Here is an 11,388-nt window from a genome sequence, read left to right as displayed (position 1 = left end):
CACATCTTGATTTCAGCCTGCTCTGAGTGTCAAGTACTTCCCTTCACTGTTGTGTTACCTGTCTGGTTTGTGATTTTTATCAAAACCATTTTACTAATTTTCATCCCTCTGCTGGTGCTTGGGCCTTGCTCTCTTTCACATGCTGGGATTTGTCACATCTTTCATGTGATCCGAGCTCTTGGCACATTCCTGGACAGGATCCCTTCCCTAGTCAGCCAAGCAGAGGAAAACAGTGGGACCAGCATTTCAGGGATAAGCACAGGAAACAAAGAAATGTGTGTAGGAAGGGATCAGAAGGGAAATCAGGGTCAAACCCACAGATTTGAAGAAAGATGGGACAGGAAGTAGGAGGGGAATGGAGAGGAAGAGCAAAGGATCTATCAGCAGAGTATGAAAAAGTGGAAAGGTGGAGTGTCAGTGGCTGAAAGAAATGAGTAGAGGATGGAGCCATGAGTAGCAAGGACAAGGCCTGGGACTGGGAACAGGAAATAGCTCAGAGCCACTGCCCAGAGGAAACAGGAGAAATTCAGGTCTCATCAGCACCCAGCCCTGCTGACATTCCCTCTCACTCCTGTCAGGGTAACACTACAATGAGCTGCAGCTACTCCCAGGAAAACCTCGCTGGTTTGTGTCAGGGCACAGCCACAAAGCCACTGCACTTCCATCAGTGCAGGAAAATCCATGAATTATAAATGTTTGACTATGTAAGTCCTGCTCTCTGCTTGGATACAGGCACAGCTGCTGTTTTAAGCAGTCAAACAAATGGAGATGCACGAAATGGGCCAAACAATTCCCTCATGCATTAAACATGGATGAACTTGACCTAAAATCTTTTAAAATTGCATTTACTTCTCTCTGTCACCAGTAAAAATGTGAGTTACTGATGCTGGAGCCAGCTGAGGCCACAGATTTCTTGAAATAAGGACATTATACTCTTGAAACCAGTTCTGATAAGCACAAGAATGATTGCAGTCTTTAGCTTAGGATCTTGAATAAAGCACTCCTGGGATTTTGGAGGGGACTTGGTGTTACTGTGCTGTGTTGCTGCAGCCACTCTGGGAGTGTCTGAACTCAGAGCAAAGCTCAATGTGGTGTTTTCCAGGGATGTTACAGGAATTAAGAAGAGATTATATAATCACTTTTAATTGGCTTCCAAAATGGTTTTGTTACTGATTTCGGGATGTGAGTAAATTAAGCAGATTAACTGCTTTTTATTTCCTTGTATTTCAACAGAAAGAAAAGTAGGAAACCCCCATGTGAATTAATCTGCCTTCAATTCCCTATACTTCTTAGCACAATCATTTTTTACTCCTTTCCACTTTAGTATTTTGGGCTACTTTCATGCTTCAGTCTTGGGAGGCTTTAGAGATAGAAGACTTATGGTCTCCCAGGATTTACAGTGCATAAAGCCCCTTTCTCTGTGTAAGCACAGACATGAAACAACACGAGCAGCCTGGTACAGGCAACAGGTTTTGAGGGGAACTGAGAAAGAAGAGAGACTGTCTCTGGGGGGAAGTGGATACTGAAGCAAATAAAAACATGGCCAAAAGCCCATGATGTTGAAGCCACTGAGTGTGGTGTAGGGGAAACCTTTCACAGTACCTTTTGCAGAACGGCAACATCATTAACTGGTTAATGTTAATAGCCTTTGCCACAAGGACACTTTTTCTCCGGCTTTTTATCTTTCATGAGCTGGAAGAATATAATTCTTAAACCTCACATCACCATCCTGGAGTAGGTCACTGTACAGGGAGAGTCAGAATCACTCAGTGTTTCCCTCAATTCACCTCACAGTAAAAATTACGTTTTTAGGTGGTGAGACTTTGTTTGTGCTGGAATGTGCTTTAGGCTCAGAAAGTGGTCTGACAATTACAGAACTGTCGGGATTTTAGACTGAAGAGTTCTTGGTCACTCTCTGGAGCTATCCAAGGTCACTTACTTTGGCCACCAAAAGTTAGACTCAGCCACAGAGGTTCTCAGCATGCTCTGAGATACAGGTATGTCCTGTGCAGTGCAAAAAGCAGTGAGCAAATACACATAGTGAGTGCCCTGTGGCACAGTTACCATAGAGACAGCACATTAAAAGAACTTATTTCCCTATCTCTGATCTAGAAATAAACCCAACAATTCCTATTCTTTTTATCTTCTCTTGCACGTACACAAGGTGCTGCATTTCCTTGTGTTTAGGATCAGTGTTTTGTGCATATTCCTCTTTGCTGCTGAAGTGCAGACTCCGTCCCACCATCCTCGGGGTTGAGCAGAGTTCAGCCTTCAGAGCTCCCCACTTTGTTCCTTAAACCCAGCTCACACAATTTCCTGTTTAGATGCAAAAAAAAAAAAAAAAAGGGGGTAAAGAGCTCTTGGTGCTTCCTCTTCTGGGCTCAGTGCAGTCGTTTCTTCCCCAGTAGCAGCTGACAGGGTATTTCTCTGATAGGCACTTGAGCTAATTTTTCATATTCTTATCAGTTCAGATGGCTCTTTGTAAGAGCAGTTTCAAAACCTCATTTCAAGTGGCGAAAAATAATCAGATAAAATAGGTCCTTTGAATTGTAAAAGCATTAGCTGAGCAGGCTTGGTTCAGTGTGAGAGAAGCACGAAGCTCTGCAGTTAATACCCTAGAAAAGCTCTGTAAAGAAGGTACAAGAAATCTGAATCTCAGTTTTGCAGACATTGCTGTTCCTTTGCTATGTTCTCTGCACTTCTCTGAGGTTTAGAAAAGGCTCTTGATACTTGTTTGCTCCTTCAACTCAAAAGGTTTGTTGTTTTACTGAACGCAGAGGTGGAAACTGGGAATCTTGGCAGCTGAGGCCCTTCAGGTGTTCATCCCTCCTTACTCTTTGGGGAAATGGCAGTGTCACAGTGACCAGGGTTAACAGCTGCACTGAAAAGTCAGCAAGCAACATGTGAGCAGTGAGAACCAGTTCTCATTGAGGCTTCTTTTTCTGGTTGGTTTGACTGAAATCTTTCCGAGATGACAGGTCTGAAGAGAAGCTCTGGAAAAGCCAAGAGAGAGACCTTGGAGAAAAAAAGCAAGTTTTTGAAATGCAAGGGGAGGTCAGAACAGTTCAGCTGATGGGGGATTCATATTACAGGAGCCCTCAAAGGCTTGGCTGCAAAAACTGCTGAGTGAAAGCAAGACCCTTATTCCAGAGTACATTCCTTCCCTTGAGATTTTGCTCAGGAGATAAAAGGACATCAACCAAGCGACCTTTTCACCACTTTCAGCATCCCCTCCACAATTTTAACATCTAGCCTGAATCTATTTTTTGCTCTCTATTATTTAGTGGCTAATTGCACAATAATTCTTCAATTACTGTAGGCTGGAGAGCAGGGAAATCCATCTGTTGGGTGCTCTGTGTCCCTTATGACTCTTCCTGACCTAAATTTGGAGAGGCTCCACCTTGCACCTCCTTTCCATTCCTTGGGGGTGTTGACTGCCAGGCCCTAACAGATTAAACTGAAGTTCCAAGTGCCAGCAGTCTGCCCTAACTCCCAGCAATTAATAGTCTGGCAGAAGGGACAGATGAGCCACATAGGAAGCAGATCCTGAATTAGGCTGTAATTTGCAGCCCATGATATTTAAGTTGTGAAACCAGAGCTCTCTACCTACATATGCAAGGCCAGAAACTGGTGATGTAAAATTCCCTTTCTGCTTCAGGGAAAAGCAAGCTCTGGATCCCAGAGGATGTCTTTGGGAATAGACTGGCATTCTGAATTAGGCCCCTTTTGTCCTCACCTGGACAGTCAGTGTAACAAAGAGTAGAGATCCTGCTTATTTTGTCACAGGGGAGGCCAGCTGGATGAAAATGTTTCTTTTTGGATAGTAGTTGTAGGGTAATAAGAGGACTGGGGTCATAGAAAGCCCAAATCTTTGCAAGTGCCAAGTGCTGGTTTGAATGCACTCCTTTCTTTCAAGACCTTCAGCTGTTCCCTGCATGCTGAGAAACACTTTCTGAAGAAGCATTTTTTTGAAGTGGTACAGCACAAGAAAAGCATTCCTCCTTCAGAGAGCACTGAATACTAATTTACTGCTGGCAGGTTGGGGGAAAAAACAAGACTCATCATGGTCCCCTTTCACGAGGATGTTTTTCCCCTGTCCTTTCTGTACTGAATAATGTGTTAAATTAGGGTTAAAGTGCTCTGTTCCCTCAGCTCTGCTCTGACTTTGATGCTGTACAAGACCCTCCCAGCACTGCTTTTCTCTGGCACTGCTCAGACATGAGAATGTCCCAAAGGCATTCTCTAAGTCTCCTAATTAAGCAATGGAAAGCAGTGACAAGTGAAGGGAGCATGTAAACAGGGCAGGCATCACATCCACCCCAGTATCCCCCATGCTGGTGTGAACACTGGCACCAGCTGAGGCAGGGCTGGGTCTGTGCCTGCCTGGCCAGCACATACCAAACTGGCTTTGAAAGCCCAGGTCGGTCACCAGGTCTTGGATAAATTCTTAGTAGGTAAACTCTCAGCTATTAAACATCTGAGCCCTGTTTGGGTGAGGAACCTCTTTCTGCTTTAGGTTAGATCCACCTGTTCTGGATGTTTTGCTTGTGTTCAGAATTCCTTAACGATAAGTTGGATTTGGAGAAAAATGTAACAAATTTCCCTCAGAGCTCATCAACCTGAAGTTTCCTTCTGTCCTTGTGGGACACGCCAGGGTCCTTTTGAAAGCCCCTGATGTCCCTCAGTGCCACTGCACCTGAGGCAAATAAAAGCCCCCTTGGCCATGCACTGGTACAGAGCACAGACCTGCCCCTGTCCCCCACAGAAACCCCCCCAAACTGCCTCAAACATTTACCTACATATTGCCTTGCCAATGCAGGCACAAGGGAAGCTCAGATGCAGGTGCAAATCAGCAATAATTTCTGCGCCAGGCCAGGTTTTATCTTGTAATGATGGTTCATTACACTAAATTATGCCCTTAATGACATCACTGAACCAGTTTATTGTTTCCAGAGAATTAATTATCACGACATTCCTGATTTGTGGAGCTTAAGCAGTCAAGTGCATCTACAGATGTTGCCCATTACTTGGGTGATGGGATTAGATATTAATCTTTTACAGCCATGAATACATGTGGAAATCAGTGTTCAATGATTCTCTTGGATCTCGTAATTATAAAACACAGGACAATCCAGATGTGTGAAATGCCTGTACCTTAGGAAAGCCTTAGAAGTGCTGACTCTGGGTGGGGATTAGACCCTTAACTATGTGCTGATTCACTGGACAAACAAACATCCACTGCACTTCTACACCTCTATAAATCTCCAGATATTTACAGGAATGATTTTCTTTGGTTTTACTTATCATCAAATAGTGGTTTAGAGCAAAACAGAGGACCCAGGCATGTCCAAACCTGCCACACAGACAATAAAAGTGATATACTATGAGAAGCAGGGACTTAAATCCCTTTTTATGAGAGATGCTGAAATGCCCCTTGAAAGGTGGCATTGCCAGAGTTTGTGTGACCTTAGAGCTGAAGGGGTATTCAAAAATGAATCAAGACAAACAGCTTCTGGAGGGAGATCAGATGTGAACTGGTGTGTGGCTCATGTGCTGTTCATTTTCCAGATACCGGATAAATGAAATGAGTAAAGTTCAGGAAGAGCAAAGTGCAGGTACCCAACTGACTGACTATAGCCAGGGCTTCTGATAACATAATTACAGCTCTGATGTTCTATCCTGTACAAGCAGCGTCAGGAAACACAGCTGACAACCTGGTATTCGATATATTGATCTGAACTCGTGTGTGAAGTGTTTCAGACCCTGTAGGGTTTTTTCAGGTGGATTGTACCCTACAATTTAAGAGGATGACCCTGAGGCACACATTGCACACAGGGCTATGGAAAAATTATCCTGCATTCTTTATCTTTTCTTCTCTGGGTGAGTTCCTTTCCAGATCTGGATGGTCCCATACTGGAACACAGAGCTGTAATCTGCAGAAAGGCTTCTCTGATCTTCTCAAGGAGGCCCTTGTCAGACTGAAATGGGACCAGAAGGTCTTGCTCTGAATTTCAGTGGAGCCTCTCCCTGGCCTTTGGCATGACACAGGTGCTTAGACTCATGACCATATGTAATAAATTACACCCATGATAAATTTGTTTACGTAATTAGTATCCACATAATCTGGAAGGAATCACAGAGAGCAGAATTGTATCATCCCAGTGTTTAAAGCTAGTTTTTGAAATTATATGTTCTGCATGGAGACATTCTGTGTTGAAAGCAAGACTCAGCCTGGTCTGTCAGGCTGTGGCCTTGGTTTTGTCCTGCTCCAAGGACAATGACAGGGCAGTCTGTGGTAGCTGAGCAGGAATTGTTTTGGTCAAGAACTTTCTTTTCTGGGTATAAATCAGAGCCCAGCTCTGACTCAGTTGCAGCAACTGTAGCAGAAATTCCCTTAACCCAGCAGAGTGGAGACACAGCTCAGGCCTGTTCTCTTCCTTCTTGCGTCTCTCAGTGTTACCACAGTCCCCCCTTCTGAAGGATACAGCAAAAAGTACTCATTCTCTCCTTCAGCCTTTTAATTCTTAGTATAATTCTTTTTCTCCCAGTGTCTTCTCAGTCTCATTTTCTCTTTTTCTCCCTTATTTTATCTAAGCTCTGTTTCATGTCGAATCAAGTACCATCCTCTGTAACAGGCAATTTAATTTAAAAAGAGATAACACCTATTTTATTTTTAATTTTTTGTAGCATTCTCCTTCAAGTAGGCAAAGGTTTTCTGCATTGTATTCTGTAATTAACTTGTCTTTGAGTCAACCCATATGCTCAACTAATGCAAATTATTTTCTGGCTAGAGTCATTTATTGGTTGAGAGAAAATTAACATTTTAATCAAAGTAACATTAAAAAGTAACTCAGCTGGTTTAATGGTTCTGCAAATTTGGTGATGGAAAATTTGCTAAGTGTGTCAATATTAGGGAAAGCTTTGACTGGATCTCAGTGGGAATGCTTTCTGCATCCTGTAGTTATATAAAAGCCACATTATATTTCCTCTTCCAAAATATTCCATTCTGCAGTAGAAGGGATCTTGGGCCTTTCCAAATGTCTTGGAAAAGAATCTGGGGGAGAGGTGGGAGAAATGGCTTTTATCCAGCTCTGACTGCTTAGTCACTGGCTGGAAGGACACCTATGAGAGACCCAGGAGGCCTGAACTCCCAAACAAGGATTGTTTTAGTGTTTTCTGCCTAATGCTTGAGCCAGGGCAAATGTGGGGACATAAATCGCAGTGGTGGGGCAGAAGTGGTTTTTTTCAGAGAAGCAGGTGGGTGAGAAAGTGTTTAGGATTCTCAGGATCCTGGTGTGAGTCTGCTCCAGCCCCCTTCCCAGATGAAGGGTGGGATGGGCTGTCCATCATTGTGAGAGAATGAATATTCCTCTTCTTGGAGATTCAGGCCAGAAATTCAAGCCACACTGAACCTGGTCCATATGTTCCTACAAGAAGTTCATGTTTCCAGCAATGAAGTGTTTTTGTTCCAAAAGGGAATACAGAGTTTTGCTCTTGACTTCAGTATGACCGAGGTTCTACTTGTAAAAGGCTTTAAAATCTCTGGCACTTGGCTGCAGCTCATTTCTCTTACAAATCCCTGAGGTCATGATTCAACAAAACAATAAATCCAGCTTAAGGGCTCCTTGTGTCAGCTCAGAAAAGTCATGACACAGAATCACATCACACAGAGCTCTGAGCCAGGGTAAGCAAACATGCCTATTCAAATGTATTAAAAAATAATGATAAGTTTATGTTGGACCAGAAGTCTCTCTCCTAATGAGACATCTCCTGCAGCTACTGCTCCAGTATTTTAATTGTCCATCCTCTTCTAGGCAGGGGAAAGAGAACAAAAATGTTGTGTTCTGCACTCTGGGTACTTCACCAGAAACAAGATCCTGTGCTGATGTCTGATCCACATCCAATGGGGATTTCTGGCAGATCAGCAGTGCAGAGATCTGCTGTTAATGATCACAGAACCAGGGCCTCAATCCAGCAGCCTGGGAAGATGCTTGGAAAAAGCAGCAGCACTTTTGCAGAGGCACTTGGAGAACATCAGGGTACTCCTTTCTCCTGGTCCTTTCATCAGGGAAGTCAGCAAAGCTGCATGGCAACTCACTGCAAAGAATTCTTCCTTAAGCACAGGAAGATCCAAAAGTCCAGTGAGACATCACCAAATGAGAAATCAGCCATGAAACATTCCAACTGTGACTGGAATGGAAAGTTATTCCTCCTCAGTCCATCAAGTGAAGATTCCCTCAGCTGGCCCCTGCCAGACATGCACTGGTAGTAAATGACTGAAGTCAGGCCCGAAATAGTTTAAATTCTTTGTCACAGCAAGGAGAAGCTCAGCAAATCCTGGGGATTCATTGGTAGCTGTTCCAAACTGAGCTCCTTCTGGGAAACAAGATTGATCTCTCATTGCAAATTGGCTTGAGTTTTTCTGGAATTTTTTTTTTTTTTTTTTTTTGTTTTTGTGACCTGAAGCCATCGTGCCTTTGCCTTCAGTATTTCTACAGGACACTCTGTGAGGCATGTCCTTGTGCCATCAAGTTTTATTCCCAAATCCATTAGAACACTTTGACTCATGGAATAACTTCACTGTATGACACAGGTGCCAGGTGACCATTTCCCACTGACAGGGAACATTTCTGTGGTCCCTTGACCACGTTGCTAAATCCTCCCCAACTATAGAAATAACAATTAGGACATCTGAGGTCACATTCACAATAGCCAGAACAATCCTCTAGTCTCTTCCAGAAAACAAGGAATTGCAGTAAACAAGGGAGAGGTTTCCCAGAAAGAGACATCTCACAGTGAGCTCAGTCCATCATGAGCTGTAGAGAACTGCAGCAGTTTGTTGCAGCACTGCAGGTCATTCCCAAAGGAGAGTGAAGAGGGATGTTGGCAAATCTGAAGGCTTTGACTGACATATTTAGGGCCAGAGTCGCCCCTAAACTATGATGTTGTTCACCCTTCAGCACAGCTGTTTTGGCTTTGGAGATGTTAAATATAATGTGTGGTGAAAGGGCAAAAAGGGAAACTAATTTGTTAGTGATAATGCTTATTGTTTCCTTGCACAGTCTGTGTGCAGAGCTCACAGCCTAGCACAGCCCCAGACCTTTCCCACTGCAGCAGCCCATGGAGAGCTCCAGAGAAGGGGCTTTCCCCTGCCACAACCCTGATCCTCTGGAGCACAAGGGGTCTTCTGTCCTGCTGTGAGCTGAGGTCGCCAGTCAGATAATCCTAAAACCTTTCCAAAAGCAAACAGAATTAAATTGTGTAGCAGAGGACACTTGTTCAACTTCTTAGAGTCCATAAAAATCGCAGAACTCCTGGAAGGGATGGATTCCTGGCACTAAAGCAGAATCAGAGAGGCAGGAAGAAGAAAAGAGAATGACACTTGGGCATGTGAAACAATCATAGTCAGGATTTATTTGTTTTTTTTAAGCAAAACAAGTGGATAGGAAAGATCTATCTTTCAGATAGAAAGATCTCCATACTGTCTTGGCCCTCAATATTTTTTGGAAATTCACAGTAAATGCCAACGGCTTCAGAAATTCTGAGCTGCCCCATTACTTGCCATCCTCTTTCTGACAGAAGTAAATGGAATAACTGAAATTTTCATGCTGAATGAAAACTGAAAGGGAATTAAAGTGAACTTTGAAGAGTTCTTACAAGAACTAGGGAATATAAAACCAAAACTGAGGAGGAAAGACCTCAGATGAGGGAAGTCATTGTTGTCTCCAGCTGCCTCATGAGGAGGAGGAGAAGGGCAGGTGCTGATCTCTTCTGTGACAGGAGCCAGGAACTGATATTTTAGAAACCCCCATGGAGGTATTGCCATGGCAGTTCAACAATGCCTAGCATGTGAAACCCTGATATTAGGACTTCTAATTTGTCCAAATTGTCCTTTCTCCATTCTTGCAACGTGCTGAAAAAGAAATTGTGAGTTGGATTAGGTTCCAGTTACTGGCAGAATACTTGTTTGTTGACAGATGTGTCTTCCTGTTGGAAATTAATGTAAACCATAATAGGAAAGCTGAACTGATCAAACTGAGGTCTTTTCGAGGTGAAAAATAGAACAATTGCCGGATGCAGGTAGATAGAATTTTTCCTATGGGACAAAAATTCTGTGGAACATGCTGATTTTGCAAAACTAAAACCTTCCCCGGGAATCGATTCAGTTTATCAGGGAAGAAAAAAAATGATAAATTGAATTGTTCAGTGTGGGTTTTTTGGTATTTATTACTCTGAAGATTTAACAGTAAAAGAAATTTCTACACCTCTTTACACTTATACAAATAGTGTAACAAAATCAACATAAAATGGTTTGGTTGTGAAAAAAGCTTTGTTATAAACATCACAACTTTTTGTGTTGTGGAGGTTTTTTTCCGGTCTGGAACAAAGCAAATTTGGAATTACAGCCTTATAGAAAAAATGAGGTGGGAAGGGACCTCTGAAGGCCCCACGGTAGAAACTCAAAGCAGAGCTAATTTCTGAGTCAGATCAGGTTGTGGAGTATCTTATCCCCACAAATTTTGAAATTACACAAGAACTGTGATTCCACAACATTCTTTTTCTCCTTTAGGTTTGATCAGAATTTCCTTTTCCTCTGGCATCGTGCCAGGAATTTGAGTTGGAAAAGGATAAGCTTGGACGATTCTCCTGTCTGGGCATCCTGGAATTCAAATCCATGTTTATGCCCGGGAGGTCAGTCAGCAAGAACAGCAGGCCTGGGGAAGGCAGGATGTTGTGGTGATGAGGAAACTCATTGTGTTGATTTGCTTTTTGACCTGTTCTGTGAAGTATCATCTGCAAAGGAAACTGGCTGATCTTCATCGACCCAAAAAGGCAAGCGATGGACAGTCTGGCAAATCTTTGAGTTCTAATTGCTCTTGTATTTTCCCCACCTGGTGCTCCCTCACCATCCTTACCCTCCCTCCTCACTGACATCCTTCAGGAAGTCAGTCTTTAGCAGCAGCTCATCAGTGCAGATCACTCCAGGGACACAGGAATGTTTCTTGGCCTCACTATCATGTGCAGGAAACTGGAAGCCCAGGGCTCCCTCACCCTTCTGCCACGGCTCTGGGTTCTGAGTAAGTGGATGATGTGAAATGTTGGGTTTTTCATTTCCTTCAGACCTGGAGCATCCTTTTCCCTGATTTTGTAGCACTGGGTGGAACTGGAAAACAGCAGCCAGCGCCTGGGGCCTGAGGATAAGGTCACAACTAAGTTGGTTTCCTGAGTGCAGGAGGAGAGGTGACTGCCTGACACAGCAAAAGCTGGGGAAGGACCAGGCCCTCAGATTATTGTTTAACTGGCTGAAATGGGAGACCAGAGCACGTCACAAAAGGCAAACAACTTGCAGGGTCCCTTGGGGGCTTGATGCAAAATGCTGCTGATGCA

The sequence above is a fragment of the Empidonax traillii genome, unplaced genomic scaffold (assembly GCF_003031625.1).
Source record: "Empidonax traillii isolate 1590-97213 ecotype Southwest subspecies unplaced genomic scaffold, ASM303162v1 scaffold13:size3042203, whole genome shotgun sequence".
NCBI lineage: Eukaryota > Metazoa > Chordata > Aves > Passeriformes > Tyrannidae > Empidonax > Empidonax traillii.
The sequence above is the reverse complement of the archived record's forward strand: the minus strand, read 5'-3'. Positions refer to the sequence as shown.